This window comes from Tamandua tetradactyla, chromosome 1 (assembly GCF_023851605.1).
Source record: "Tamandua tetradactyla isolate mTamTet1 chromosome 1, mTamTet1.pri, whole genome shotgun sequence".
Classification (NCBI taxonomy): Eukaryota; Metazoa; Chordata; class Mammalia; order Pilosa; family Myrmecophagidae; genus Tamandua; species Tamandua tetradactyla.
Window position 1 is genome coordinate 176,724,930 of NC_135327.1, and position 27,670 is coordinate 176,752,599.

At 40.4% G+C, this 27,670-nt stretch overlaps 2 long non-coding RNA genes across 3 annotated transcripts in view; one reads left to right on the forward strand and one right to left on the reverse strand.

The window, feature by feature from the left end:
- Positions 1 to 27,670, reverse strand: part of LOC143687371 (uncharacterized) — a 46,077-nt gene that overhangs the window by 15,239 nt on the left and 3,168 nt on the right. The window contains exons 3-4 of one of the 2 annotated variants that reach the window (XR_013177513.1): positions 7,964 to 8,013; positions 6,420 to 6,722 (exon numbers count right to left, since the gene is read on the reverse strand). This is a non-coding gene — a long non-coding RNA (uncharacterized LOC143687371). Of the gene's footprint in view, positions 1 to 6,419; positions 6,723 to 7,963; positions 8,014 to 27,670 lie in introns of those variants that run through there. The other variant, XR_013177512.1, reaches the window with a different exon arrangement.
- LOC143663719 (uncharacterized) overlaps positions 24,412 to 27,670 on the forward strand; it is a 30,532-nt gene continuing 27,273 nt past the window's right edge. The window contains exon 1 of the long non-coding RNA XR_013166145.1: positions 24,412 to 24,568. This is a non-coding gene — a long non-coding RNA (uncharacterized LOC143663719). The remainder of the gene's footprint in view (positions 24,569 to 27,670) is intronic.

The following is a 27,670-nucleotide window of genomic DNA, read 5'->3' on the forward strand; positions in this document are numbered from 1 at the left end:
ATCACAGAATAAAGGACAATCCTCTAAAGTGGAAATTTTAGCTGTTGAAATAACTCCCCAGCTTGCTCCTATTTTTTAATCCTCTGACCCTGCTCTATAAAAACTTTGTCATGGCTCAATTCAGAACCATGCACTGGGGAAATGAAAATAAAATAAAAGCAAAATATTTGGAATTAGGAGTCTCGGGTTCAAGTTCTGGCCCACTGTCCATTGGCTCTGTGGCTTAGCACAAGTTACTTAAGGTCTCTGTCTCTGTCCTCTCCATCCCAACCTGCCCACTTGACAGGGTTGTGGTGAGATCAAACAAGAATCCATCGGCGAAAATGCTTTGTAAAAGGTCCTCCAGGTCCACACCGCCTGACTCCAGAGCCTGAGGGCCACGTTTATCACAGAGGCACAATAGGATACATTAGCCCTTTTGTGTTTTCTCTTTTTCTAATATTTTGAAATGAGGGTGAGATAATCAGGCAGGAAGGTGATAGTCCCTTGACTAGAGGGCAGACTGTGAGGCTCGTAAAAGTGGAAGTAAAGAGGCTCTTCAGAAAACTCCATCCTAATAGCAAGTATCCCCGGGAGCAGCATGGGCTTTTAAAGAAGTCAGACCTGAGTTCAAATCTTCAATTTCAGGTCTTGGGCTGGCTATTCAGCCTCTCCGAGTTGCTCTTTCCTCATCTATAAAATGGGGCTGGTGGTATAGAGTTGTTGTAAGGTTAAATGAAGTTATGTGGGGACCACTCCCCTCCCAATGCCTGCCCTTGGTCCAGAAGCTTAGCTGCTGGTGGAAACTGGAATAGCTAAGGCTGAGCTCAAGGTGCCACCACCACCTGGTGGCAGCATTTAGAGTTGCAAACAAAAAGTTCCAGAAGAAAACAGTTTAAGATGGCTTGCCTTATAAACACTACTCGCTTCAATAACAGCAAGTATAGAGATGGATAGAAAGCGAGGAAATTGAATAAAGAGGTGGTGGTGGTAGGAATCCAATTTGGGGGAATAACGAGAACCAAAACCAGAGAAAGGAGTTATTATACTGACTTTCAGGTGGCGGCATATAGAAAGGAGGCTCAAGAGGAGAGTCGGTGCTTCTTGCATTGTCATAAACCCTGGACAATTAGGGAATTTGAAAGGACACTACCTGACCCAGGGTGTAGGCTGCATGATGCTACCCTTACATCCAGGCTTTAGGAAATCTGAGTTTGAGAAAGTGTAGGGTTTTCTGACCCTACTACCAGTCTACAATGAAAGTACTTTTCTGTTGTTGTCCGGGAAGAATGCTATACTAATTCTGGCACCAGTGGCCCAGGCCTTCCCCAGGAGATGGGCCCCGTGGCCTGTGGATTCGGCAGGAGAGGGTCTGGCCATATAGATATCTCCCATCTCAACAGCTGAGCAAGTGCATTTGTCCAGCTCCTGCCTTCACTGGTGATTCAGTGGCCACCGAGTCCTCTCAATAGAAACTCAAAGAGGTCACTGGGGAAAATTTGGGGTTTACAAAATGGCCACCACTTCGAAAAGGGAATCATGGAATCATATTGCTTGAGGATTCAGCCAATAAGAAGTGACTAATGCCATCTACTGGGTATTTTCTGGGGTTTGCAGCATCCTCTGGGTAAAAGACAGGTGGGCCATATGCCGTTGGTGCTGAATGTCCTTTGGCACCATTCACTGCCTTTGGCTTCTGTCTCCTGGAAGGCTGAGGCATGGCTGGGTGTGGATGATTTGTCCTGAATCAGCCCTACTCCTGTATTGGTTTTCCTGTGACAAATAGTCTGAATGTGCCAGATGGCTAGCTGAGGCAAGAGTGCTCTCTGTGACCTCAAACAGTTTTCTGTATGTGATGATAACTGGTCCTTAATTGGGATTGAAGTCTAGTTGAACCTTGGACTTAGCCCAGTGTTTTAAAGACTGGGGTCATTAGTGCAGAAAAAAATGTTAAATAAACCCATACATGCACACACGCATACAAAGGGACAGCGAGCTACTGCAGAGAAACGGGCCAAGATAAGTAAAGTAGCTTTGTCTTAATTTGAGCAGAGCAGGCACATTAGAGGCACAGCCAAAAATCAGGGGCAGCTGAAAGGACTTGGCAACGTCCCCATTCCTCTTGTGAGTTCCAGTCCCTTCCTCTTATCTTCGTTCTCACAGACTGTCCTGCTGACCCTGCCATGAAGCCAGAAGGGCTTCCAAGGCTCCCTTTCGCATAGTACATGTCAGATTTTTAAGTGATGTCTTCTTGGTAAGCTGAAGACGTGGCCCATGTGTGCTGCCAGCTGTCCTCGGTCCCGTGAAGTCCAGTCCAAGCCTTGTCTGATCAAAGCCATGTGGGGCAAATCTTCAGCTAATATGTTATGACCTGGCACAAGTCCTGGAAAATATATTCTTGGGCCTCTGTGGTCACTGTCAGAGAGCCTGACAAGCTGGGGACTCTGCTGATCTTGAATTCTTTTTGGTACAAAGAGGCTGAGAACCCCAGGCCTATGGGGTTCTATATTTTCCTCTTTTCATTGCCCTCAGAGACTCAAGTTTGAGAACTGTGATCATGTAGGGGGTTTAAGCACTGGTGAAAACTGGAGCCCCTGACATCTTGAGGAGCATTAGGGAAGAACCCTCCTCTTTTCAGGTGGGATTTCTCAACCATGGCACTGTTGACATTTTGAACCAAGCAATTTTTTTGTTGTCCTGTGCCTTGTAAGATGTTTAGCAGCTTCCATCTTTGGCCTGTACTCACTAGTCACCAGTAGCATCCCCTCCCCAGTCGTGATAATCAAAATTGTCTCCAGACATTGCCAAATGCCTGCTGGAAGACAAAACTACTGCCAGTTAAGAACCAGTGTTCTAAGGGTTGACTAGCCAGATCCAGCTTTATCAGGAACAAAACCAGGGGCTGCCACTTTATTGGGAGCTAAGAGTTGTGAGCTCCAGTTCCGACTTGCTTGTTGTCTTAATCTGTATTTGTGTTTACCCCTGTTCAAGAGTTGAATTCAAACTGAGCTAATCTGTTTTCTGTAGCTTAATCTGTTTAAGCTACAGAAAATTGGGGTATTTGTGCTGTACCAAAGGCCCTGGGGGATGGGGTGGGGTGGGCTCTGTTGATCAGGATAGTAGCTGGTGGGGGTGGGTGCAGGGCTTGAGGGGGGCTTTTAAAGCACATACGCAAAAAAAGCAATTACATATCTAAGTACATTTTAACAAGCAGTCATAGGACAGATTTCAAAGTTTGGTATGGGTTAAGTCCCACAATTTTGGGTTTTCCTTCTAGCTGCTCCAAGACACTGGAGACTAAAAAGAAATATCGATATAATGATTCAGCAGTCATACTCATTTGTTAAATCCTAACTTCTTTGTTATAACTCCTCCTTCTCTTCTGATCTTTCTCTGAGGAGGAGCATTTAAATGAACAGTTGGTTGGTGCACAAAAGATTCAGGTTCATATACCTAAATGCACCCAATACCTGTGGGCCACCAAATTCCTGCTAGCACCAAGGGGAGGCTGGTTCCCTTTTCTCTCATACACCCTTTTCAGGTTAGAAATTATCTTTCTGTGCCATCTACTTCCCTTCAAGGGTGATCTCTTATTTTTGAATTCAATTTTTATTAGAGAAGTTGTAGCTTTACAGAAAAATCATACAGAAAATACAGAGTTCCCATATACAGTTTTCCCTATTATTAACATTTTACATTTGTATGATAACTTTATTACAATTGATGAAAGAATATTATTATAATTATAATATTAACCATAGTGCATAGTTTACATTAGGGATCACGTTTGTGTTGCATGGTCCTATAGATTTCTTTTTTCTTGAAAAGTTTTATTCTGGTAACACATATACAACCTAAATTTCCTTTTTTAACCACATACAAATATACAATTCAGTGGTGTTCACTGCATTAGGTGTGCCTTAATCCAATATGACTTGTGTCCCTACAAGAAGAAGAAAATAGACAATCACAGGAGAAGAAAACCATGTGAAGATGGAGGCCGAGATTGGAACACCAACGATCATCGTTCATGACCAGAAGCTGGAGAGGCAATGAAGAATCTTTTCCTAGAGCTTGGCCCTGTCAACACCTTGATTTCATACTTCCAGCCACTACAACTCTGATGCAGCACATTTCTGCTATCTCGAGCCACTTAGTTTACGGTAGTTTGTTAAGGAAACCCTAGGAAACTAAGGCATCCACGACTGAACATCACCTATTGGAATTAAAATCTTCAATCTCCTTAAAAAAAAGAATTTACCTCATTGAGATTACTTGATACTCCACAACATCTAATCATGTTTATTCCTCCTTGATTTCTGAATGATGACTGCATGCAGGGGTTCTGTGCTGCATGGGGTCTGTTTGCCTTCAGAACCCATTCTTACCTTTTTATATGTTCCCCTCGATATTGCAAGGAAGGAGAGACCAAAAACTGCCTTCACATATTTTCTTAGAGCTGTGGCTCTACATGCAATTTAGGTTCAACCGGTGAACTGAATTTGCATGAGTAGAAGATAAGTAGGCAGAGGCTATCTGTCTACAACTGTAGCAGTTGGAAGCAAGGTCACTCAGGGGTGAGTGTTTACTCCATGTCCAGTGTCTGGTCACCAGCTTCCAGGGTGTCAGACAATCATGCTGATATCATTAACAGTAACAGCTTCCCAACCTGAGATCACAGCTATGATAATTTGACCTTGAAACCAATAGTACAAAGGTGAATCTCTTACTTCTGTCCATTGAACGATTACATGAGTACCTGATTCCCTATATAAATCCCTTTCAGTTAGAATGGTTCTATTTCCTACATCAGACCCTGGTTGACACAAAACATATTCATTCACAAACACATCTACACACTCACAAAGTATATCAAAATATACCTGACTGTTTTCCCATGCTGCTTATTTAAGTTTGGGAAGTATACACTGATCACCTATTGTGTGGTAGAATATGCCTGTTCTACTGCTGGGTGTTGAGAGGAAATCCCAAGGGACTCTTTTATTGATCTTGTTCTAAGGAAAATAAATTCTGGAGCTCAAGGACCAACACCTACACAATAATATATGATAAGTGAATAGTCACTAAGTTGTGTATTTTCAACACCACCAAGACATCTATCCAGGAACAAAGGAATAGTATCAGTGGAATAATTTCACTCATAAAGGTTGGAATGAGGCCTGAAAGTTGGGTCAACTTTGGTGAGAGAAGGGGGGGTGGGAGATGGTATGAGAAGAGACAAGGGCAGGAAGTGGCATCTCGAAGTCCCCTTCTTTTTTAGTGAGATCAATCATTTGATCTTAAAGAGCCCAAGTTACCTCATTTGGAAAACATGAAGTTAAAATCATGCAGGGTTATTGTGAGGATCAAATGAGAATAAAAAGTTTATCTATCCATCTATCTATATATTTATCCTCTGCACATTATAATATGCTGCACAAACATAGATTAGCACTTCTCCATTTGCCCCTCCAGACCTAGCACTTCACTTCCTCATCCCGCTCTGATCCTGAGAAGCTGACTCAAGCAGACACTGTCCATGAGCTCCCTTGCTGTCACAGCTCTGGATAGTCAGTGAAGGGAAGGCATAGCCAGAGACTGGAGGGTGAGGCTTTTGGGGATTGAATAATGTCTCCCACAAAAGGCATCTTCAAGTCTCAAGCTGAGGACCCTTTGGATATGGACCTATTGTAAATAAGTTCTTTTTGAGATATTACAGGTTTGATCTGGATTCCTGAAGTCCTTTATAAACAGAGTGAAGGTCAATTAGAGAGGGAAACCACAGGGAGCGGCCAGAATCTGGAAGTCAACAGAACCCAGAGGAGAAAGAAAATAAACATCACCACATGCATTTCCATGTGTATTGCTTTTCCTGAGCCGAAAAGACTGGGAACCCCAAAGATTGCCAACCAGCCAGATGATACAGCTCTAGGAGGAAGCAAGCCCTCTAGCCTCTGAAGCCATGAGCCAATATATTCCTGTTGTTAAGCTAATCCATGGTGTGGTATTTGTTTTAGCAGCTAAGAAACTAAAACAGAGAGATCAGGGTTGCATATTCCCCCACCTCCCTCTGCTCCAGCCTGCTGGCTGGCAGTAAGGCCAATCGTTTACCAAAGGCTGCAGCTTCTGTCAGGTAGGCATGTGGTCTCCTGGTACTAGAGCTCTGTCCAGGTTGCAGTAACTATGGCAGGCCTATTGGCAGTAAAGCTCCTGACTCTTGCTAGTCCTAAGCACTCATGTCATCTCTTGCTGGCTTCCCTAAACTCTGCCCTATAACCTTGTACATAGTGTCTTCAATAAACTTTCTTCAAACACCCCTTTGGAACGTTCCATCTGTTTCCTGCCATGATTCTGTCTGATACAAAATATAAATTGCTATGTTCAAGTTTTCCCTTCTGCTAAGAACTTGCAATCATTCCCTGGTGCTCAATAAGGTCAAATCCAAATTCATTTTAATAGTATATGAAAAACACAATTAAGAAATTAAATCCACATTACATGATTTATAGATTACTGTGCCACTGTTCCTGGAAACCACATGCGTAATGGAGATTTGAAGCTCGAGATCGAACATGGGGGTCAGTGGGAATGACATATAGATATTCTTCCACTGATTTCACATCAGTCTCCCGTGTCTGAGCCAGATTAAACCATTCCAGAACATCCCTTCTGCCCTTTCCTTTCTTCCATTTCTATATGCTCTTCTTTGTCTTTTCCTTTCTGAAACCTAAAGCTGAACAAACCTGAGAGGGAAACATCAATTGTATATGAAAGGTGGACATGTTAAACCATTCCAGTCCTTCCTTTGTAACAAAGGCAGTGCTCAGTGGGGGATCGGGCAGTTTAATCTCTGTAATCTGAAACTTGTGGTGTGTTTCCTCAGCTCTCTACATGTACGATTAAAAGTTTTATTTTTTAATACAGTGGTTAGTTCATTGATGGAAACATTCTTAGCCCTTAAAGTCCAATGGTTCATTGGGAAGCTAACTTATCAGATGAGGGAGGAAGCAAATGACTCATTTGAATAACAGGAGATCAAGTTGGGGAGAAGGGTGGAAAGAGGGACAAGTCACAGAGGAGCTGTGAGGTCTAATCCTGACTCAGTGCTTGGCAAGCCTTAGTTCACTCTCCCTTTTTCTCCCAATGTGACAGGTCAGAGATTAAGATTCTGTTTTCATGAACTAATAACATCACATTTTGCAAATAAAAGCATGCCATGCATACTCTGAGTTAAATAGTACTGTCACCACAGTGAGAACTGCTGATAGACTCTTCTCTGAATAAGGAGTTGCAGGCAAAAGTAGTGGTAAACTGTAGACTGGACATGAAAACATTTGGTCCCATCCCATCCCATTCCATCCCATGAGCTTTGAGTACCCACTACCATTAGGGAGCATCTAGGAATCTGATGTAGAAGAAAATGTTATTGTAAGACTATACTTTGGTTATAGGAATATTTCTTGCCAGGAGCCTTTGCTAAAAGATTTACTTCAAGGACCAGTTCAGATCTTGAAAGTCCATGAAGACTTTCTTTTATCTCCTGTAATATATGGTAGGAAACCTTTATTTACCATTTACACATTTGGAAGAATGAGGGAACCTCCCCAGAAAGTTTGCTAAAGGACTGAAATCATATTTCATACTCAACCATTCCCAACAATGCCCAGTACAGGTTTATGTACAAGATGAAAAAATAAAGAGTAAAAACAATGTGAGAGTTGGAAGGGTTCTCAGAGCTGACCTGAAACACCTCAATTTCCAGGTGAGGAAACAGACCCAGAGAGAAATAGAGGCAAAGTTAATTAATAAACTTGCACTAGAATCCAGGTTGTCTCATGTCCGATCTTGTTTTCTTCCACTGTGCTGTAGAGCCTTCTGATAGCTTGGAAGCTGTCCAACCCTGAGTTGTTTGTACCAACACATCAGCTCAAAGCACGAGAAGAGAGATGGAGAGATTGGAGAGGATGACTCACTATGAACTTACCTCTTCTCAGGATTCCAGAAAGTGCCATCACCATCCATTGGTGGCTCAACCTTTAGAAAGATGACGGAACTAGTTAGGAAGCTGAATGACAAGTGTTGGATAAATTTGTGAAGACATTTCCCTTTTGTACCTGGAAAGCAGGTCTGTGATATCACCACCTGGACATTGTTCTTTTTCCTTCGCAAGCCATAATGGGATTCTGAGCTCTATTTTGTGGCTGTGCTCTCAGGAATAGAGGAATGATTATTAAAAGATAGGAAACATTAGTCCATTCTTGCACTGCTAATCCATGGGAATGCAAGTGGGAATTTCCTATTTGAAGTTAGCATTTAGATCTATTGTTTGAACTTGTGTGATGAGGGATGTATTCTCTCCCCATGATTTCCACTAACCTGATCCTTATAAATTTGGCTTTAACTTTCTTTCATTTTCTAATCAGGGAAAATGCTTCAAGAAAATGGCAGCTCCTCATAGATACACAACCAGTCAAATCTTGGGTGCTTTTTCTGGTTTATTCAGATCAGAGCAGCAAATAATATGCTTTAATCATAGGTTGTGTCTGTTCTTTCAAAAAACATCTAGTTCATGTTTACTATATGCCAGACTTGCATATGAATATAATAGTCAGCATGACATGATCCAGCTCACAATGAGCTTGGTATCTGGTGGAGAAGACAGTTAATTAAACTGCAATGTGACCTATGATATATTGGGATTATAGAATGCAACAGGAGCAATTAGGAAGGGCAGGTGGCCAGTCTTCCCAGACATTCCATGGAGAAAGAACCATCAAAGCAGAGACTGCAGAGTTTAGTAGGCATTAACCAGGTGAAGTTGCAGGGTTGGTGAAGAAAAAAGTGGCCTGGGCAGAGGAAAATGCAGATACAAGTCCTGGAGACTTTGCCGCCTAATCAGGAAATGGCAAGATGTGTAACATTACTAGAATATGAGCTCACGGGCAGAAGGGCAGGAGATGAGACTGGGAGGGTAAAATGAGGTGAACACATGGAGGGCCTGGTAAACCACATGAAGGGAACTAACCTTTACTCCAAGACCACTGGGAAACCAGTGAGGGGTGCTAGAAGGGGTGCAAGGCGATGCGATGAGGATCTCATGAGAGATCACATAAAATTAGTAATCATCAGGATTACGATAACTATGAGGATTACAGTGACTCTGTTGAGATGAAGGAAAAGTTCCCAGATTGAGGATGTGAGTTGAGATAGTAATAACCAGTTTAGAATCCAGGATTATAATATGCATTGACTCTGTGATCATCTTAACCAGAAATTGTTTTAGAAATTTTCCTAAGGAGATAAACTTTAAGGCAAACAGACCTTCAGGCACGAAGTTATTAATCAAATTTCTAAAAAAAAAAAATTTGGAAATATGCTGAATTTGCAACAAAACAAAGAAAATTAAATCATTTATGCTACATTCCTAAAATGAAATATTAAACAGCTATTGGCATAAAGTCACAGAGAATTTTTAATGACATGGGAAAGTGTTTGTGATATAAGTGAAAAAGGCAAGATCTTACCTATGGTGAGTGAGTGTGTGTGTAAAGTGGTTACCTGCAATTTTTCTCTTTAAAATATTCTATTATTCAGTAGAATGAACTTACATTTCCCTTATGATAAAAATACTATTTGAAATAAAAATATTTTGTTAACAGTGACCAACTACAAGCATTTTTTTTTTGCAATCCCATTCATGAACGTAAGGAAATGGGACAGATCATTCAGCAGATATGTACCAGTATGTTTATTACCATTTTATATAGCTGGCTCCATTCTGATTAATCAACATCCTGCCATATTAGTGATTTGATATTTTGAATATCAGCCTGGGAGAAGAATTTGTATTGCCAAAAGCTTTAGTTACAAATAGGCATCTTTCTTGAGATGTGTCTGTGGTTCAGTGGAAAAGTCATGAATTTCAAACTTGGTCCTCATTCTTACTAGGGGGATTGCTATAATCTTTTTGAGACTCATCTATAAGATGGGAATAAAAAGTACCTATCTTAGAACCTATCCAGGATGTGGCAAGGCTAAATTAATATATGTAAAGCCCTATTAGCACTCACTGTCCTCAACTTGTCCATATTCCTCATATACAGCTAGTCTTGTAGTCATGGCATCTCTAAGTAGGTTTTCACAAAGTATCTGTTCTGCCTGCATACCCTTTTGGATGGCCAAAAATGCTGGTTACTGCTTTTCCAGGGATTGCTGGTTTCACTGTTGTTTTCCATGGTTCCCCTAGGTTGGACACAGCTGACATAGAGCATTCTTTAGCTGACATCACTTGGCTGCAGGAACTTTCCACATACAGCATAAACTTCTCAGGTCGTTTCTAATTGGGCATGTGTACCAGCTAAAATATCGATGAAAATAGAACTTTCCTGGGATTTTTCATCAAGGTAGAACCAAAGATCCTTCTCAGTTCTCTTTCTGCCTGAGCAAGCTTTTCTGGGGATCTGATTATGGTAAACCAAGAGGGGATGTGTGTATGAAGCATTGTGATAACTGACTCCATTAAAACTGAGAATCCCAGTGTCCATTAATGATCTAGCTCCCATATCCCAAGATGTTGTATTGTAAATAAAATCAGTTAATATTAATTTAGAAAAAGCTCTTTTTTTTGCACAATAACAGGTTGTCCATAACAATATAATTCATTTGTAGAAACGAAAGAACTAGCAAGTTTTTAAAAGTGCATATTATGCTTGTGTTTTGTTTTGTTCTGTTTAATCAGGATGCAAACTTTAATGCTACTCTAACACCTCTGGTAGAGCACAAGTTTACAGTGAGTTTCCCGTGGTGGATCCAGGATGTCTTCTTGAGGTTGCTAGTATCAGATGAAATTATCTGGCCATGGACCAATGCTAAGTTAACTGACAGACTGGAGTACTGAAGTAGGTGATCCTGTACGGGCAAAGCTTCTGTTGCTCAATAGATGTTTCTGAGTTCTGAGAAAGTGAGTCAATTTATTTTTTTCTAGTTGCAGAATCATGGAAAGCTAGGGCTGGGAGTGAATTTGTGAGTTGCAGCAGTGCACAGGAGATTTCAATGCTGGCCTTCAGGTGCTTTTCTCAGGTATCAAAAATTCCTTCCTCTGGTGCTGCAATAATGGGTACTCACATGGAAAAATAATGAAATGGGACCCTGCCATACAGCATACAAAAAAAAAAAATTATTTTCTCTGCATCATTTAACATTGACCAGACACCATCCAGAACTGCTCCCAAACCCTGTGTGCATTAGAGTGTTGGCCTTTTGCATCTGACAGACCCTATCCTGGAGGAAAACAGTCTCCAAGCACAAGATATGTCTATCACAAAGCTGCTGACTAAAGGGAAGACATTTAGGGTCGTATTCTCTCCAAGCTAAGTCACATCTGGAGTATGGGATGCCTAGCCTGCAACAGATTGTAATCTGGGGACTGGGGAGGGGCTTGTGGCATGGGAGGGGAAGGCATTTGAGGCTGGTGTAATGGGAGGAAAGAGCTGGCTAATGGCCTGACACTGAGGAAGAAGGCAGAAAAATAAAAAATCAGCACAGAAATACAACCCTGCATGGTGCAAACACTTAGATCCTGATCTGCCAACACCTCTCTTAAAGAATTCAGATAATTTTATAGTGTATTTTAGGAAGGCGTTGACATTCTCATCAATAAAAAGAAAAAAAAATTCTATTTCTAAGTAACTGGCAGTTGTCAGGACCTGAGAGAAGAACATGACAAGATGCCTGCCTGGGAGGCTCTCATAGCCTGACTGGGGAAACTGGGCTTTTGTAGGTAGAAAATGGCATTTAAAATGCAAAGTGGCGGGTGCACAGTTGATTCAGTGATAGAATGCTCGCCTTCCATGCGGGAGACCCGGATTCAATTCCTGGACCATGCACACACACCCACCACCCCCAAATAAAAACCACAAGGTGGCTTCAGCTAAGTGCTGAATAAATGATTTAGACAGTAATTGCCTTGGAACTGAAAGAAAGGAAAATAATCAGCTTTCCCCATACCACCCCCTCCCAACACCATATGACCAACTTACTAAGGAAGAAAGAGATATTTGTTGGAAACATGATAGAACTGTCAAAAATCCAACAAATCAATTACATAAATTGTGAAGAATAAGTCATGATTCTATTTGTTCTGCAAGGGTTTAAAATTTACAATTTTCCATTAAGATAGAGAACAAGAACCTACCACTGCCTCATCCGTCATGCACATCTCACCTCCCCTGGTCACCTTGGTTTTAGTTATGCTATATCTGTGGCATAGCTAGTAGTGTTTTCACTACTAGCATTTGTCATTTGGGGTATAGCGAGAGGCCATTGGTCATCAGGTTAACTCAAGGATGGATTTCCTTTTTACAACTTCTGATAGGATCATTGACATATACTTTTATTTAATGAGGCAAGTAGAGAGAATATTCACGAGCAAAAGTAGAAACTATTAATCTACCAGGAGTTTACAATGTTTGCAAGAACTTTGTCAGAAATGTCAAGGACTGGCTTCATGGATCTGGAAGAACTTAGGGAGAAAGAGTAGGAAACCATTCCAGGGAGAGAATTCTATTAGTAATGGTGTAGAGATGGGACCAGTTGGGCATTAGGGAACAAGTAGAGGAAAAAGTGTGACTTAAGCAGAAAAAGTTTCTCTGTGGGGACCTGTGAGAAACTGATTTAGGGAGATTGGCACAACAGTGGAATATGAAAGAAGGCATGCTATCTTGGTTTGAGTTTCCTCAAATGCAAACCCTGAGCAAGGCATTTGGTATGGGTAGTTTATTCAGAGGTGATTCTAGGAAGAAAGGTGAGGGGGTGGGGAGCTAGGCAAGAGGAAGAAAAGTCAATAGAGGTTGTGTTATGAGATGGTTGTCTATGGATAATCAGGACTCAGAGAGATATAGAACATACCTCAGCATTGTCCCATGGAGACATGAGGAAGATGGGGTTTTGATCCATTAAATTCCATCTCTTATTGGTTGAAGGCTGCTCTTGGGGCTTTAACTCCCAGACATTTCTGGCCTACCCATGAATAGGTTGAGCATACTTCTGAGGCCAGAGAAAACCTTTAGGAAGAGAGTAATGGGTGCTTGAGGTCATTGGCTATCACCCTGTGTGGGAGCAATCCACCAAGCTGTAGGTGGTCTCTAGGTGGGCAGAGGGGCTATGGTGGGCCACCGTCACCTTCTACAATACATTGTTTTTGCTACAAGGAAAACTCCAAGAGGGTAACATTGGTTTCAGTTTCCCCGGCTCCTCCTTTCTCCCTCTCCTCCTTTGCGTCATGTTCCCTTTCCCACCCCATCCACGAGTGTCCCCCTCCCTGAATCCCTTCCAGGTTTTGGGTGTGAGGGCCTTAAAGGAAGTTTTTGCCTTATAATGTGTGACAAAGGAAGGAATTTTTAGTAATGAAATTTTAGCTGATTGCTGGGTAAAGATAGGGTTCTACCCAGAGACTTGAAATAACAGTTATCTTCTTGGGTTCTGCCAGACATCAGGTAAGACTAATAGTCTTGGGGAGTCTGTGATATCTGGTTCATGAATGAATATGGCCCTTTTATTTTCTGCAAGACTGAAAACCAGGAGATAGTCTTCTGTTGACGTTCTGGATTGGAAAACTTGCAACATGATAGTGACATTGGATGGGCACCATTTCTATAAGTTGAGAATAAGACTTAAAGGAGTTTTAAAAATATTAAGCATGAGGATTCTTTTCAACGGAAGATCTCTCATGTCCTTACCAGAGCAGCTAGAGTCAAAATTATCACAGAAACTATCAGCCAGGGATACAGCAAGTCATTCAACACCTGAAATGATAAATTCTCTATTCTTGACACATATAGTCATCTCCACAGCAACTGATTGTCATGTCAGAGCAGACAAGAATAAGGACACAAAGAAGAGCACGTGCAGATGAACTGAGATTCAGTTTCCATGCAAATAGTCTGTCGGAAGAAATAAAAAGAAGAAAATTTCTTTAAATGAAAGTAGAATGATTCAGGAATTGATTTCTTTTCTCAGGTTGCATTCTTTTTTACATAGATAATTTTTAGTTGATTTTGTGTGGAGGTAAGGGGTCGGGAGAGGGGTATGGCAAGAATAATAAAAATCATAGATCTGGAAGGAGCTCAAAGGTCACCTTGTTCAGCTTCTGGTTTCCAGGAGGAAATGATCAGTAACAATGGCATTTGGAAAGAGTTCTGAAAGATGATTCTACAATTTGTCTTAAAATCCCAGCTTGTATGTTTTAACCCCTACAATAAGACAATCCCTTCTTACATCAATCGTGTGTCTGTACTGAATTTTAAGTCTGTGTTTTATATTCCATTTTCATAGGCACATTGAGAACAGCTGGTCACCATGAATTCTATGCTTTGCATTTATGATAACATATCTATCTCTGGTACTCTGGGTTCCTGATATTCCTAAACCAATTGCCTTGGCCCTGCCCCAAGATTAGCAAGGAGAAGGGAGTAGGAAATAATTGGCTGCAGGTTGTCCCCTAAATTTGCAATAGTTGTTTAAAAGAAAATTACTTTGCCTAAATTTCTGCTCTGCAACATTTCTGCAAGCTGGGTATGGCTGTGGCAGTGACCCAGCCTCAGCCATTGAGACCCAACACCCTTGGGTATGATGGAGCAACGAGATGGAAAGAGCTACATGGAAAAGGCTGCTGCTCCAACCTGCACAGCCAACCTCTAGGCCCTAGAACTGAGAGGGAAATAAACTCTCTTATATAAGCCCACTGCATGTGAGGTCTCTCATTGGAGCAGTGTCTCCCTTACCCTAACACAGTGATGCAGTTGCTGGAACTCAGACAAGCCAACTAGGAAAGGCTCTAGTAAGAGAGCTTTTTCTGAGACAATAGTTCTCAGCTTTTTCTTGCCCCATCATAACACACATATTTGATACTATCATAGAAAGACCCAGATTTTGAAGAAAGTCCTTGAAATTTGGCTGTCCAGTAAAGCCTCACATTAATCCCAAATCCCCACAACTCTAACACTCTGGATGGAAGTCAGAGAAGCTGGACTATGAGCTATACACACTTGGCATTCCAGGCTGAAATACCACCCTGTTCTCTCACGCTCTGAAGCCACAGCATTTCAGAGAGTAAGTGCTATTATTATAGGGCTCACCTTAACTCCACTCTCAGGTATTAGTAATGCTAGGCCATTTATAAACTTCTGTACTTAAATTGGGAAAGAAGAAGGAGTTTGGGGTCAAAGGAGGAGATGAACTTGGCAGGCCATGTGGTGCAGCTCATTGTTGTTCCATGGTAGTATTTACACCACTTTACAGATGCCATTGCATTTTATCTCATTTGATTTTCATGGTTGGCTATGTCGCAAGGAAAAATAAATTTTTCTAAGCCCTTGGGAGGTCCAAAACTTGACCACCTCTGCCTGAGGCTCCTTTGCAGAGGCATGTTCACATGTCTGGTGCATGTCTGGTTGTTTTAGCCCACTCTCCATCTGGTCTTCCAATCTGGTGAGCTGGGCTGGGCCCAGAGCAATTCATAATGATCCCTTATGTACCCTGAGCTTTAGGCCTAGTTTGGAGTCTGCTGAGTCCTGTCCCCTTCCCTAAGGCACACTCTGTTCTTAGCCATCTGAGTTCTATCATCAGAGCTCTTATTCCCAGGGACAGAGCAAATCTGGCCTCAATTGCCCACTAGATAGGACTCAAACCTGGTTCTCAGAGACTCCCAAAGGTGGGGTCTTTTGAGTAAGGGGTAAGCCCTAGGTCTTAGTATACCACACAAGAGTGGGAGAAGAAAATGAGGTTATCTTAAAAAAGAAAGATGCACACACACACACACACACAATCCTAATTGTAAAATGGCAAGACAATCTTACAAAAAAAGCACTCTATTGAAAAAAAAATAGATATTTTAACCTTTTTAATCTCCTCCTAAGAACTACTCTCTCCAACTCAGGGTCTGGGAGTGAGCTTTGATCCAACCAGACTTTCTCCCCAAAGGGTAGGGGTATGGTAGGTTTTAGAAAGAGAAAAACTTGAGCTCCCCAGAGAAGTCAAATGGGACACGGACAGTCCTAAAACCAATGAGGCAATTGAGACTATTTATTCTCTCCATTTTACCTATAAGAAAACTGAGGCCCAGAGAGGTGAGGTGATTTGCTCAAAATTGCATCACAATTTAGAGGCAAAACCAAGAATAGGTCAATGGACCTGACTCCCAGCCATGCTTTCTGTGTATGGGGCTGGTAATTCTATTTGCTTCACACACTTCACAGTGATGTGTGAAGATCAGCTCAGCTGATGTGCACACAAAGTTTTGTGGGCTGTGTTGTGCCATACAGATGGGAGATATGGCTGTTGTTATAGAAAGTGGCATTGGGACAGCTCAGGTTGTCAACCTCATGGCCTTGCCTTCAGCTCACAGTCTGACCAACAGAGAACTTTCCCATTTCCAATAAATAATGCAATTTTAGCCATTCAATGTGCTAATGCTCCTTACTCCCCAGGCCTCCTAGCTTTCATATTTAGCCTCATTGTCTGTTAAATTACTGTAAAAATGTTTATTTCACACTTGTAGACATTGCTGCTGGAAAGGGAAAGTGGAAGGATCCACATGAACATTAAGCTGGCAATATCTACCAAAATTACAAGTATGTTTACCCTTTGGCCCAGGAAAATGACATCTGAGAATTTATCCTACTGATTATCTACACACACACACACACACACACAATACTTAGGTACAAGATTACTCCAGGGTTGTTTGTAATAGCAAGAGATTAGAAACCACACCAGTGTTGACAAAAGGGTATTGGTTAAATAACCCAGGCACAGCTGCACAGTGGGGTCCCATACAGCTGTTTACAAAGAAATCCAGATACTCCATATGTTCTAACGTGCAAAGGACTCCAGTGTATATTGTTAGGTGAATAAAGCAAGGTTCAGAACACTGTATAAAGTATATTGCCTTTTGTTTATGGAAAGGAAAAAAAACCCTGAATATATAAGAAAATGACGAAAATTATTACCAGTTAGGTTCAGAGGAGTGGAATGGGATGGACAAGGTCAGGGAAGAGCATGAGATTGATAAATGTGTAACTTTTTATTCATTTTGATATTTGCCAATAATAACATTTGGTAAAACAAGAAAATGTCTATTTCTGTGATTGTTTTGTCAAGTGCAAACTGGAAAATATAGCTGGAAGATTGAAGCTGATTTGTTTCACCAGATGACTGGTGACAGAACTGAAATTCAGTAACAATTGCCATTGTGACCCCAGTGATCTGCCTTTTGTTAGGAACTTTGAAATGAGTAACCCAATAAATGTTCCTGTCGAATATATTAATTATGGACAGAGGGTGTGGAGAGGCATTAAGGTTTATTATTATTATTATCATCATCATACTATCATTATTCATTTATTTATCAGGAGCTTTTACATACTTTTGCTCATTTGCTTCTCCCAAGAACATTGTGGAGTGGGCATCATAATCACCATCATCATTATCTCCTTTTTATAGCTCCAAAAATTGAATCTCAGAGAAGTGAAAAAACTTGCCCAAGACCACAAAGCAAGCTGGAGGTGCTGCAGGGATTTAAAACCAGGCCTGTTTTAATTATAACAGCAAAATATATCAGATGGGAGTCTAAATTAATCTGCTTGGCTATTCATTCAGAATATAGAAGAGATAGCTTTCAGAGTTTGTTTCATGAGTTCTCTGTGGACTTCCTGCTCTGTAGAGGTGTGGTAGTGCTAGCTGCTTGCAGTGGGGAAAGAGATCCAGGTAGGATCTTTTCCTCCCAGATTTTCACCTTGTTTATTGTTGGTTAAGCCTGTAAAGAATCAGAAAAAGAGAGAATGGAGCCAGAGATACAGACTCGAGTCCTCTTATCCCAACTTCTGATAACATGTGGCTCAGTGAATGTCCTATGCTTAATCAGTCAAATCTCCTCCACCTCTGGAGGAGGTAAGTAAGTCTTACTACCTTTGGAGATAGTAAGACAGGTAAAAAGAGGTCAGAGGTGGATGCAGTGAAGGGGCAGAGGAGTCCCTCCCTCCAGACCCCCAGTCAGGACCCTATACAGACTTATCTGGGCATCATTTCCCTACGACTCTAGGAGGAAAACTGTAATAGTGAAATTACCTTTTGGAAAGAGGGCTGGTATTATTTTACATTTTTATTGACAATCTAAAAGAAGGATTCCCAGGGAAACTCAGTTTTGAAAAAAGTGATACTGATAAGTCACGTGTCTATATGAGATTTTTGAGGGAAGTTTCTCAGGCTGTGCTTCAAGAGTTTGGCTAAAGAAGCTCTACTGCTTGGGTGAAGTCCACAGAAATTAAGAGTGATAGTTCCTAAACAACCCTTCTGTTCCAAAAAAAGCAAGAAATACTGAGAAATTTGGGAGAAATCTACATATTACATGTATTAGTTAGGGTTCTCTAGGGAAACAGAACCACTAGGAGATATCTGTAAATAGTATGAGATTTTATTAAAGTTTCTTATGCAACTGTGGGGATGTACCAACCCAAATTCCATAGGGTAGGCTGTAAGTTGGCACTCTGATGAGGGTTTTTGATCAATTCTCTGGGAGAGGCTGACTGACTGAAGTAGAGATAAAAATTTCTTCTTCTGACTGCTGAAGTCATCACTTCTCCTTTTAAATCCTTCAACTGATTAGATTAAACTCTCTCATTGAGGAAGACATTCCCCTCAGCCTACTGCAGATGTAATGAGCCATAGATGTAATCAACATCCTGATGATTTAAGTCCACAAAATGTCCTTACAGCAACAGATAGTTCAGTGCTTGCTTGACCAGTCAACTGGGTACCATCACCTGGCCAAGTTGACACATGAACCTAACCATCCCATCACATTACCACAACACATTCACAAAGCAGCTCCAAAATGTCAAAGATTGTCAATAGAGGGATCTGGAAAAATCTCCCATACAGCATAACTTTTAAAAGTCTGGGACGTTGGATTTTCTTCAATACGTTATTTCCAATACCCTCCCACTCAAGCTAGATCCAGTACCATCTTATCTGTGATGGTCAGTTTCATGTGCCCACTTGGCTAGGTTAAGGTGTCCAGTTGTTTGGTCAACTGACCCGATTATTACTGAGAGGGTATCTCGTAGATGCACTTGTATCTATAAGCTGTTGATTGAATCTGTGGCTGGGGTTCTTCTACAATCAACAAAGGAGACTGCATCAGCAGTGAGGGAGTCCCCTCTTCCTCCTCATCAGTCAGCAGTCTTAGGAGCCAGAGCTGAGGATTTGAGAAATTCAGAAGTCAGAAAGAAGAATTTCTACTTCTTCTTTGGCCAGCCAGTTTCCTCTGGGGACTCCAGCTTCACCTTTATTCAAGTTTAACAGCTTGTGGCTTGCCTACAGAGTTTGGATTTGCCAGCCCCCATGGTCATATAAGCCACAATTCCTAGAATAAACTTATTATGAGTATATACACACGCCCCCTCCCCCCACACACATGCACACATAAATATATATATATCTTGCCACTTGTTGCTCTGGAGAACTCTAACTAATACACTGATATACTATCTCATTAGTTTCCCTGATCTATTTTTTTTTTTGGCAAGATACTGAACTCAGAGAATTTGGAGTTGTAGGGAAAATTATGGTCAAGGTGGGAAACTTTCCTAGCAAGGAGACTTAAAAATAACTGAAAGGCAGCTCTTTGAAAGTTCAACAAGATAAAAGGCATTATTAGGTGGTTCTGACTACCAATTCATGCTCATGGGGTTTATAGTTCTCTTCAGACTCTTTCCTATAGGACTGGGTAACTCTTGCCTTCAGAATTTGGAAACTGAAAGAGCATGTTTGGTGCTTCACATGTTAGTATGTGTGGCAGAGGCTTCTGGTGCTCACCTGCGCTTAGCTCTCCTCTGGGACGTGGGAGGGTAACATTTCCCTGCTCTCCTTGAGGTTAGGCAGACCATGTGATTAGTGCTGGCCAATGGGCTGTGAGTAGAGTGTCATATCAGGGCTCAGGTTTTATTTGCAGGGGGTGGGAACCCCCACCTCTCTCTTCTCTTGTTCTGGTAATCATGGAAGCCCATGTTGAGTGTTCAAAAAGCCACAAGAACAAAAGTTGCTGGGAATACTGAGCCACCACAGTGAGGACAACTACCCTGGAGAGTTTCTTAGACCCAAGTAGACTTTGTCTGAGTGAGACGTAACTTATTAAGCCCTTGAGATATTCGTATCGTTACTGCAGTATAGTCAAACTAATCTTTACTGGTATAGCATGTGCTTTTGGCTAGCCCTAACTTTTGTCTGCTCTCAAAATGAACTGGAATCACACATACTGTTACAAAAGTTTAGTCGCTGTCATGCAGTTTTCTCAAGGAATAGCAAGGATACCTACTGCCATCACTTATAACTATTAAATAAGGGAGAGAACACTAATACTCATTTGAGCTACTGGCATTTCTGATGATGGAAATAGAAAGAAAATGCAACCTTTAGCAAATCTGAGGAATACGGAATATTGGTTTGTTGTGGTATAATTTAAATTTTTTGTTTTGTTTAGCAATAGACTCATGAAATGAGACTTAAAAAGTTTGCAAGCATTAAAGAAAATTTTATTTCCTTCTCCCATTTCTTATACCTTCTTATTATACAGTGAGTTACAAAGGTTTTCTGTAATTGACTTGGGAAGTTAGGACTGTGCATCAGTGAAGATGTTTTTTATGTAATGAGGAAAAAAAACCCAACCCAAGTGAATGAAATGATTCAATGAAAATGTGAATCATTTCACATTACTGAAAGCCAAGGGTTCAGCAAGGCTCATGGTTAGCTCAATGATGTCATCAAGGACTCATACTATTTTCCAGGTGGATAGTGAGATGGTGCAGCAGTTTCAGACATAGCATCCAGATAGAACTATGTCCAAACGAAGAAAAGAGACTATCTTATCTGGTGTTTCTCACACAAGTAGAGTAAATATATCCCAGAAGCTACTTCTCACTGGTCAGAAGCAGTAACATTTGCAATCCTGAACCCATTTTTTGGTGAGAAGGGTAAAGTCATCATGATTTATTTAGAAGCATTAGTCCAGGTGTAAGATGGTGATTATTTGGGATGGAATGGATGTTAAGGAGTCTATCACAGGTATTATCCCTATTTCCGATTTGCAGTTAAAGAAGCAGAAGTTCTGGATCACTTTTTTCTTTTGATTCTCTTTTTGTCTTAATTCTACTATTACAGCTATAGTCAAGATGCTGGTCTTTTATTCCTAGATTTGCAATAACCACTCATCTGTGTCTTCCAGCTCATGTTGTCATGTCCCCGTTGTTGACTGAATCATGTACCCCTCAAAAGACATAGTCAAGTCTTAATCTACATTCCTGTGAGTGTGACCCCCCTTGTAAATAGGAGCTTTGAAGATGTTATTATTAATTAAAGTCTGGCCAAATTGAATGAGGGCGAGCCTTAATCCAATATGGCTGACGTACTTATGTGCAAAGGAAATTGGGCACAGAAGTAGAAACTAGAAATCAGAAGAAGCCAGAGAATGAGGAAGCTCACATGTGATGGAGTTAGAGATGTAAGCCAAGGAATCCCAAGGTTTGCAACAAGCCAGCACCAGAACACCACAGAGTCCAGGAGAAAGCATGGCCTGTCATGGCCTTGATTTTTTACTCCTAGCCTCCCATATCATGAGACAATAAATTCCCATTATGTAAGTCAAATAGTGCATGATTTTTGTCATAGCAACCCTGGCAAACTAAGGCAATCCTTATTCAATTATATTAAATGTTTCCATAGTGCCTTGGGTTTCGGATATGGACTTCTCCGGATACTTTTCCAAATGTGTTCTGTTTTGGTTGCTAAAGATGCTGGAATGCAGTATACCAGAAATGTATTGTCTTTTACAATGAGGATTTATTAACTTATAATTTACAGTTCTTAGGACATTTTGAAAATGTCCAAAATTAAGGCAACAGCAGGAGGATACTTTCTCTAAAGACAGGCTGCTGGAATCTGGGACACCTCTTTCACATGGGATGACAAAGCACATGACTGGTGTCTGCTGGTCCTTCTCTCACAGGTCTCATTGCTTTCAGTTTCTGGTTTCAGTGGCTCCCTCTTAGCTTCTCTGGAGCTTTTCTCTCCAAGCTTTCTGTGCTTTTTCTGCCTTTCATCCACATGTAGGACTCCAGTAAAAGAATTAAGATGCACCTTGAATGGGCTGGGTCAATCTCAATTGAAATAATCTAACCAAAAGTTCCCACCCACAGCAGGTCAGCACTCATAGGAATGGATTAAAAGAACATGGTCTTTTTAGGGTACATAACAGCTTCAAACCAGTACATGGTGTTGTCACACCCATCTGATCTACCACCAATATGCAGCCTACATCTTTTAAATCACAACCCACACTGCCTTCTTCACCCAAAACCTCAATTCTTCAACTATATTTTTGTTTGTGCTCTTTCTCCTATTTTGAATGCTCTACTCCATCTTCTTTGCCTGTCCAAATCCTTCCTGTTCTCTAACATTCATCTCAAGCCCACCTCCTCATGAAGGCTTTTTTGACTGACTCCTGTCAACACTCATCTCTCTTCTCAGTGAATTCTTATTGCATGTATGGCCAATACTATACAACTGTTATCCTTAATTTCTTGGTATGTATTAAGCTGCTCTTCCAAATAAATGGGATGTATTTTAAGAGTAGAATCTATGAATTATGCTTCATTCCTGTCCCATAGCATCCATACACAACATTTGGGACACGTTATTGATCCATCAGTCAATCAGCAAACCATGACTGACACCTGGTCCTCGTGGTTACACTTGAATCAGCACAGATGCAGTCAAAGACTTGCTCTTATTGTAAAAATTTGTGCTAATTGCTCACATTTTGACACTCAAATGAGACATAGGGAAGTCCCCTATGACTAATTTCAGTCTGGAAACAGGACAGGGAGTTGAATTTTCTGTCTTTTATCCAGAAGTTTCTAACCCACTTCTAATAGCTCAAATCTGCATATGTTTAAAAGACCATCCTTTTGAAATTGCACAAATACAGAATCAATGCAGGAGGTTGATAAACTTTTAATTTAACCTCTTAAATAATAGAGTTCCTGCCAGACACATTTGCTTACATGGGCGCCATCTTTTGTATAAAAAAAAAGACTTAGAACTCAATTATTTTTGTTTTTCAAAAATGGAGAAACACTGATAAAAACATTCATGTCCTCTTGCTTCTTCCCCTTTGTGAGCAGTGATATGCATTTGCTGGCCAGTTGGTCTGAACCAGGACTGCAAATAAGCACCACTGAGTGGAGAGAAGGAAAGTGGCCCTTAGAGAAACAAGATTGCTCCTGTGCCTTGTACACCAACCAGACTCTGTAAGACACTCTGGATACTGTTGCGTGTGACTGTGTGATGGGAATTAACACAACTCTCTATCCCTGCTTTATTGCTGAGGTCCATAATGAGTCAGTATAATTAAGCACCATTTGCCTGGTTAGTTAGTTCAGGTTTCTAAATCTGTCACAATAAAGTACGTGATGTTAATCATGTTTGGATTAGAACCTTCTGGAGCCGATGCCAATGCAGACAGCTATATTAATCACATGGGAGGTTATCTTATTTGAGATTTTCTATGCACTTCTGGGTTACAGTGTTTCATCCATCAAGGGCTTGCTGAAGACATCTGTAAACTTTGATTTATTGCACCATTTCTGGCACAGAATTAAATAGCATTATACTCAAATATATTGGCTTAATTGACAGGTAGAGATTTAATCTGGTTAATTATCTATCCTGCTTGAAAGCTTCCATTAACCCCTTGCTGAAGCAGTGGGATTCAAAGAGGTATCTCAGCACCTATTCTGGGCACAGGTAGACCTATCACTGTCCTTCCTCTTCCAAAAGTTTTTTTCTCGTGAGCCGTAACTCATGAGTGGACATGCATAGCCCTGAGACAAGGTGTCATCTAGGGCAGCCACCTCTCTGACTCCACAGAGTCTAGTCTTTTAGGTAAATGATGTTGGGACGTCTAGTGCCAGGGTCTTTCTGACTTAAAGTTTTTTTGTGTGAGGATTTAGTGAGACAATGTATGTGAAAGTTTTCCATTCATTTATTTATCCGGCACTCTCTTATTGAACACTTACTATGTTCAAGCACTCTTCTGGGCTGACAGGAAAAATAAATATAGATGTTGAGCCTGTGCTGGTTTGAAAGGATTGTGCTTTTAATCCTGATGCAATCTTGTGGGAGGAAGATTCTTTTAACCCCTGTTCAAAAATGCAAATTAGAATCTCTTGATTAGATGATCTCCATGGAGATGTGACTCATCCAATTGTGGATATTAACCTCAGATTAGAGGGAGATGTGACTCCACCCATTCCAGGTGGGTCTTGATTAGTTTACTGGAATCCTTCAAAAGAGGAAGCATTTTGAAGAAAGACACAGAGTGCACAGCCAGAGACCTTTCGAAGAAGGAATATATCCCCAAGGGAGCTTCATGAATCAAGAAGCCTGGAGAGAAAGCCTGCAGATGTCACCATGTTCGCGATGTGCCCTTCCAGTTGAGAGAGAAACCCTGAACTCCATCAGCCTTTCTTGGGTGAAGGTAAACTCTTGTTGGTCCCTTAATTTGGACATTTTTAAAGATTTGCTTTAATTGGGACATTTTCCTGGCTTTAGAACTGTAAACATACAACTTAATAAATTCCCCCCTTTTTAAAAGCCGTTCCATTACTGGTATATTGCATTCCAGCAGCTTGCAAACTAGAACAAGCCTTTATGAAACTTATTTCTTTTATAAACCATATAGTAATCTACCAATCAAGAAGATGCTCTTTAATGATAATAATCTGTGCCATTATAATAATGCATGTTAATAGGTTTCCTATACTAGAAAGCATAGCTGCAGTTAAATTTTATCTTTCTGGAAACCAGTACTTTAAACTAAGGACATTAATGGAAATTTCAAACATTGTGGCAAAGGAGTGTGGGAGACATTTGAGGGAGGAAGAATCTTTTGGAACTTTTCAACTCACCCCTCACCCTGCAGCCATGTTCTCTGCCTGCATACATGGCAGATCCCACTAAGGGAGCTGTCTGTTAAGCTGCTCCTCAGGTCAACAAATGTCCTCTCTGTCCCTGGTCACTATGCTAGGTGTGGAGAGTAGATGCAGCTCTGTCTTCTGTGAGCTCACAGCCTAGTAGAGATATAGAAAGCAGTAAGAGGACTGCTATGGAAGATATCCAGGGGCTACCAGAGCTCTGAGCAGAAACACCGAGCTTAGGAAGATTCAAGGAGGCAATATCAAATTTTTGGTTTTAACAAATGACATTTTTTCTTCATTTAAAGAAAAAATGATATGTGAGTAGGAGGAGTTATGGTGGCAGTTTGGACAGAGTGAATGTGGTGAAAGTCAGAAGAGTGAACCAATGAGCTTATAGGAAGCCACAGGTAGTTTGGTGCTCATAACTGTAAGGCAAGGAGTAGCAGCAGCTGGGACTGCAAGGGCTAAAACCACGGAGGGCTTGTAGTCCAGACCAGGTATTTGAACGAGGCATTTAGGAGTCAGTGGAAAACTCTAAGCAGAAAGCAAAATGGTTGATTTTTTTGGTTTAAATTTGTTAATCCGATGATTAATTTGGTGGCAGAATAGAGGGCTTATTGACTTGTTTCTCACCTTGAATAATTTTAAATGAAAAATAATTATTTTCCCACACACTAAAAACACATTGTGGACTGAGGTCCATGGAAGTAGTGACATTTTAAAAAACTTTTTATTTTGATATAATTTCACACTTAGAAAAAGTTGCAAGAAATATGGAGAACTCTAATTTAACTCTTACTCAGATTCACCAATTGTTGACAGAATTCGTTGACATTTTGCCCCATTTGCTTTACACACACATACACATGCACACTTATTCCTCAACCCATTGGGGAGTAGTTTGCAGATATCCTGCCTTTAAACATAGATACTCCAATGGCTATTTACTAAGAACAAGGACTCTCTTTTATAACCAAAAGAAACAGTTATCAAAACCAGGAAATGTAACATCGATACAATACTACTATGTAATCCAATTTTGCTAATTCCCCTCATGATGTTTTTCAGAAACTGCAACTTAAAATAACTAAATCTGATTCTCTGGAAATATCTTTCAATTTTAAATTACCACTGTAACAAAGATTCATCTGCATAATAATAATTTTTTTAGATTGCCACAAAATAAATGCATAGAATTTTAAAATTCTCATAGAGCCCATGGACCCTTGAATCTACATTTGAGAAAGACTGTGGCAAGCATTGTGGATGCAGGGAGAACTCTGATTTTTGTGCAGGTGTGGATTGTCTTTTATGGTTCAAACTAGTCAGTGTTTCAGAAGATCAAGCAGTGGTGAAAGCGGAAGGTCCCATCTCTGTTCAGCAAAGCTGAATAAGAAGAAACCTGATGAAACTGGGCATCAGGGGAGGAGCCAGGCACATTAACCCACAAGCCAAATATAAAGCTGAGAAGGCACTCTGACCAGCACCCAAGTGGACAGATAATAATGCAAGGAGGTTCCACCATGCCCAGACTTTTACGAAGCACTGAGTTTGGAATAAACAGAAAGAGAAGAAAAGATGGGGAGAAAGAAGGATGTAATTTCAAAGTTTTGGTGGAAGAGTAGATCTCTAAAGCCAGAGGTGTTGTGAGGAGTAAATGAGAGTTTATAGAGGTTATCATAGGGGTTGGTATATAATAAGTACTTGTTACATGTTAGCTATGGCTATTATTTTTGTTATAATTTTGGTCACATTCTCTTGCCTCCAAATTATACAATTTTACCTAAACCTTCAATTTGTTGAGATAATTTTTTTTTTTTTTGAAATTAAGCAACTGTTGAAGAGAATATCAAAACTACAAATACAAAGTAAGGAAAGAATGATAAGACAAACTGGCATATATGAAATCTAATAGAAGACAGCCAACTCTCTACTAATAGGTAAACTCATAGACTTAAACAATTTCCTCATTTTAGAAAAAAAAAGAGATGAGTAAAAATGAAACAAACCTAAGGAAAAGCAAAGATGGAGATGGCAGAGGTAAAAGCAGATAGCATTAAAAAAAGAAAGCAGAAAACTAAATATAATTGATATATAAATTCAAGAGCTGTTTCTTTGAGAGGTACAATAGTAAAAGACACCTTACTACTTATAAAATTAAGTTTCAGAAAAGATGGGTACATATGCCAGGTTTCTAGATAACAAGACTGAATATTAATTTTTCACAATTTATTTGATCTGTTAATCAAAAACCCAATTAAATATTCTGATGGGACTAATTTTTATAATTTGGCGATATGATTGTAAGGTTCATCTGGAGAACAGGTGAGGATTGCTAAGAACATTCCAATTTGAATGCATTCTAATAATATTAAATTCATATGAACAGTCTAGATTCAGAATAAAAATTATTTTGAGAGCAGACTGACATCAATATAAAAAGAACCTTAGTCAACCTGATACCTTATTAAATACTAATTGCCATCAATTTGGAATTCACACCTACCTAGCCCCAGATCTAGATATTTTTGCCTCTTCCATGCATAGACCTTTAAATCAAACAACAGGAAGGCTGAAAATAGATTGCTCTTATGTCCCTCAATAAGAGCACAGAAAAACAATGAAATCCTAAAAACAGAAATATCTTTGAATCTTGTTTAAAT